Consider the following 5,534-nt stretch of genomic DNA (forward strand, 5'->3'; position numbering starts at 1 on the left):
TTGAGTAAAAGATTCGAATCTCTTGTTCTCAAGTTAGTGATGGGCGGAATCTTTTTACTAGAAGTTAGAGTTGCATCATCAAACAAGCTGGCTTTTGGGACAACCTCTGACCCATCACACACCATGACAATATTTATTCATTACAACCTATGTATGACTCGTGAAAGTCACAAAGCTTGTCTGATTTGGTAGCCCCCGCCAAAATTCCAAAAGATTCTATCCCGCTGACTAAGCAGTGACGCCTCCTCCTTTCACTCATATCCGAAACAACGAATGAAGACACAAAACAAAATAAAAAACGGCTCAATTATTGATTAAAGCAACTTGGTCCACAAATGATTCTCTAATAGATTCTGCATGCGTGGTACTAGTAGTAGTATCATAATTTTGGCCATTCAAACCACTTGCATGAAAAATCCAATTCTTAAAAGTATCTTTTGTGTGGGGAATCTCCAACTAAGACAAATTCCCACTCCAAACATGGGTCAAAAACAATTCTAAAATGTAGAATGATTCTTATTAAAGTCTAATATACTAATGTTATTGCTTTACATTTTTTTTCTTCCAATATGTTCAAATGTCTAACACAATTAAAAATATTCAATTATTAGCTTATAATTATTTTTTGATTAGTAGTACTTTTGACCATAGATAGAATTTAACCATAAAAAAAATGTTGATGTGGTAAAATAATGGTTTTGTGTAAAAAGAATTTACCAATAAAAAATAAATTTCATAAGTTTTTGTCCATTCATCTCAAATTAAAACACATTAATTTTCTATCAGAAATTTCTTAAAACTAATACCCTTTAAATAAAATATCTCCAAATTCATTATTTCTCTAGTTTCTATCCTCCTCCCAACGCTCTTATGAATTCGAAATCAAATCTCCTACAATTATTTTTTTGTTAGATTCACATATTCAACAATTTTACGATTGTTCAATTAAAACCAAATAATTAAAATTTATACATTATTTTTAATTTATACTAAATAAAAAACATTTTACTTAAAATTTTAATTATTTAATCTTAATTCAATGACAAAAAAAATATGAAGGCTTAAACATGTCAAATTCCTAACTACAAGGATTAGTGGTCCCATAAGTTCAACTTATTATTCCAATACAATTTTTTTAACAAATTTTCTTTCTAACCAATTTTATAGAAAACACACATCTTAATCATTTAGATCTCACTTTCTATTTTTCTTTTCCTTGTTTTAAAAAGATTAGCTGCCATTCTTTGAGTTGCTCCTAAGGCCCAAACTGACAAGCGTTGAAACATTTTTAAATATTATTTTAATATTTCAATAATTATTATTATTATATAATCATAAATATTTAAATTATATTAACTATTTTATCAAAGTAAATATATAATGGTTTGCTCCTCTATTTATAGAGGCTTGAGTGAGTTTAGAATGAAATATTTGATCAGGAACAAATTGCTTGTGAGGTTAGTTTGGTTGAGAATGAAGGATTGGTTTCAAGAATGCACTATGTTCCGATACCATAGCATGAAATTTCTAGGGTGGTTGGAAGGATTAGAGAGTGAGGATATAGTGTTTACAGGTCTTAGATGGAGTGAAATCAGAAGTAAACCCTTTTGCAAAGCTCCAAGCAAGGTTTTGTAATTAAAGTTGGAAGCATTCAACAATGTTGAAAATCAATTATAAGCAAATTTGACAATGTTGAAAATCATTTATAAGTGAGACATTCATACATTGATAGGGAAACAATGCACTCCCTAGCTGCAAATCCTTTCATTAGATGCTCTCTTACACTAGACACACAACATTCCGCCATGAATGGAGCCCCAAACGAACCTTTTGATGACACTTAATAACTTGAAACGTACATTACCGATAACCCCACTCGTCCTCTAATATGCAAAACCACAATGATTTCAGCAGGAATTTCATAGTTGGAAGCATTCAACAACCTCTTTTGCATCTCCTCGAACCAAAATAACATAATCAAATAAGCTGAACCCAAGTGAAATCGATGCAACTCATTGATTCCCATAGACTCTCCTATAGCCAAACACTCATCCAACAACTCTACCATTGACAACAACGATTTATTCAACTCCACAACGACAATTGCAAAAGAAATCTACAATGAAGACAAGAAACGATATGTAAGTAATAGAATTCATATGTATGCCCAACAGAATTTCCCATCTTTCTAAGCCAATAAACCATTTCTACATGCTCCAATGATAAGAAAAAACCTTGAAAATCATAGTACTAATTTCTCCTTTTTGCATCTAGCACAGAAAAAGCAATGTGATGAACATAAAAGAAAATCACAAATGTAAAATAAATATGATTAATCAATTTATAGATATTAATAAAACTCATTCTCTTTCCTGCTTTATAATTTTCACTAGTGAATATAGATATTTAAATAATTTTAGACACTATTCTGTAGTCTTTTTTATTCAATTAAATATTCCACTTGTTTTCCTCTCTTTATCTGAACAAATTCATTTGAGAAGAAAAGATGGTTCTTGTCATGGAGGTAGAACTGACCTGTCATCAAGAGTTTTCAGAAAACTGCAAAAGAAATATTCTACAAAAAAATAAACACAACAACCTGTAAAGATAAAATTGAAAATAATTCTTCTAAAATAGAATTTTCTTATCCTACTACATTTCACAATTTATACATAAATAACTTGTACTTTCATGCTAACATTCTAGGTAAGAAACATTTCGTGTTGAAGATTCAAGAAGAGCGGTAAAATAACTAATGGATTACACATATTATGAAGCATGAACCAGTATGTCTTATGTCACACTTCGAATATATCATTGGCATGTCTTCAAGGTAGAAATTAATGGTGTTGCCTCAATTTTTCATCTTCATAATCCTCAATGAAGTCAATAACAACACATATAATGGATCTCTCTTTGGATATTAATTTTATCAATTAATAGTTCTGGTCAACTTATTCAGTCACAAAAAAAATAGATACAGTCAAAATATCACAACAATAAAACTTCAATTTAAAGTAGTACACATAAATGACGCACTTGCAAATAGATGGCCCAAAGTAGAAGCATTCCTATATGTAATGTAACTTTTCAGTGACAGAAAATTATCAAAAGAAGGTTTTTTTGACTACCTCACCAAAAGCCTCAAGTAAATCGATGCTTGACTGATGTATGGTGCAAACCATGGTCCTACCCGAGGCAACAACATTCTTCATTGCATGCATAACTACACCAGCAGTAGCTCGGACATCCAAACCTGATGTGGGTTCATACATAAAAACTATTGAAAGATTGGATACAAGATCTACTGCTATGGTTAGTGTTTTATATTTTTCAGTAGAAAGTTACAAAATTTATCTTTTATTTGACCCTAAAGTAGCTTACAATAACATTCATGAAATTGAGTACCTAGAATAAATTTTGCAAGAATAATACATTACCTAACTGATATAACAGTACTTAGATAGGTAATATTGTATCCATTTATGAAATTCTTCATACGATGAACTAGATACCGGAAACAATAAACATAGTATCTCTTTCCCAAAAATAACATAAAGGTACATTAACATAAAAATAGTGAGTTTCTGAATTCTTGTAGAAAGTAATTTACCTGTTACTGATGTTTTTTTTTGCAAAGTGTTTTGTAAAATTCTTTAAAAACATATTTTTCTGATGAAAATGTGATTCCAATCAAGTAGAAATATATCCTTGACAATGGACAAAGATAGTTTGTTGATATTTTCGCAAACAACATAGGGACAATTAAAGCCACCATTATTGCCAACAACATTTTTTTGGAGAATTCAAGGAACTCAGGAACTTCTTTCTCATATACCGGACCTAACCTATTAGCTTTCATCCAACTACGATCCATAACGAATTCTAAAATTTATATCAAAAGGCTAATGTGAATGACACATTAATTCTATACACACAACATCCTAATATGATTATATGCATATGCATATCCAACACCGAAACCTAAAGCATATTTACAAAATCTGTATAAAACATGAACAATACACATTACAATTTCGAAGACCATAAACAGAAGCCATTGATTCATGAAATATCACGTAAACAAAAACACCATTTACATGTTTAAAAAAAAGAAACAAAAGAAACCCTAGCGAAGAACCTAAAAATTCATAAGAGAATAGTAACGTACCATAAATGATATTCAAAGAGGATGGTGAAGATGGTGAAGATTTCGCCTCCAGAAATGATTGAAGATGGTGAAGCTTTTATTATCGTTGTTGTCTTGTTTGCTAACGTAACAGAAATAATATTTGAAGATGATGATAAGGTGGTGAAGATTTCGCTTCCATAAATGAATGAAGATAATGAAGATTTCGCTTCGAGAAATGATATTTGTTGTTGTCTCGTTCGCTTGGGCATCCCTATGTGTTATGAAAGGAATAAAGTACCTGTTATGTTATTGAAAAAAAAATATTGTGGGAAATAATTTCACAACGGTTGCATGATTCAACCATAGTGGAATATAGAACATATAACCACGGTTTGTTGAAACAACTATAGTTGTTATACTTTCACTATTTTAATAAAAATAAATGTTAATGAATGCACACTTATTTTTAGTAAAAAATGGAAAAATGTTGATGCTGGGATTTGAAGCTTGTCACCCAAATTATATACCAACGATTATATAAAGGAACCTTGATGAAAAATTTCTTAATAAAAAAAACATGCGTGTAAAAAATGAGATATTACTACAATGGATAAATTGTCGTGGTAATATTGTGTTACCAAAGGTGTTTCTTATAATAGCGATACTCTTTATTAAGGAGTATCTAGGCTACATGAGTATTCTTGATAGACTCACATATGTTTGAGATAGAGTTCAAGACAATTTTGTGACTCTTTTTGAATCGGAATCCTATTTGCTATACAAAGGTTCCATTCGTAGACACCTTTGTTATGCACAATCTTAGAAACGTTTGATGTTACTTCTGAAACATTTTTTAAATTCAAGTGTGTCATACCCCAATTTTGACCCTCTTTTTACGTGCTTATTTACATTTAATTTGAAAGAATAAAAAGAAGATATGTTTATTCCTCTTGAAATATTTTTGTTCGATTTTATGAACCTTTTGATTTAAATTTAAATTTTCAATTCAGTTTAATTTCAGATTGAATTTCTTATTAAAATTCAAAATCAAGTTTATTTTGTCATTTTATTTTAGTTCTTAGTAGGGGCGTATTAAAAAAGGGAAGGTCCAATTCAAGAGGAGTCCATATCAAGAATTCAGGCCCATTAGTAATCTTTGGTCCAAGTCTTTTTTTACAAGATTTTTGAAGCCATGAAGAAGAAGTAGTTGGGACCCCACTTGAACCAAGGCATTACACGGTTTTGACAAGAGAATGATTCTAGGTCGAAGTTTTCATTTTCAACTTCATCACACTTTACAAATGTTTACGGTGATTTCCGGTAAACAACCGCTAGTCTTCCAAACTATAGTTTATACTTTGGTTACTCGCAGGATCGACTAGATTGATCCTAGGACATAGTC

General features: G+C 30.5%; 1 long non-coding RNA gene across 1 annotated transcript; it reads right to left on the reverse strand.

Annotated features, from left to right (window-relative positions):
• Positions 1-1,767: 1,767 nt before the first annotated feature.
• LOC131642248 (uncharacterized) lies at positions 1,768-4,393 on the reverse strand. Its single transcript, XR_009295814.1, has 3 exons — positions 4,172-4,393; positions 3,132-3,256; positions 1,768-2,116 (listed from the first exon to the last, which is right to left on the reverse strand). It is a non-coding gene; the product is annotated as an uncharacterized LOC131642248 (long non-coding RNA).
• Between the last annotated feature and the right edge of the window lie 1,141 nt (positions 4,394-5,534).

This window comes from Vicia villosa, unplaced genomic scaffold (genome assembly GCF_029867415.1).
Source record: "Vicia villosa cultivar HV-30 ecotype Madison, WI unplaced genomic scaffold, Vvil1.0 ctg.004691F_1_1, whole genome shotgun sequence".
Classification (NCBI taxonomy): Eukaryota; Viridiplantae; Streptophyta; class Magnoliopsida; order Fabales; family Fabaceae; genus Vicia; species Vicia villosa.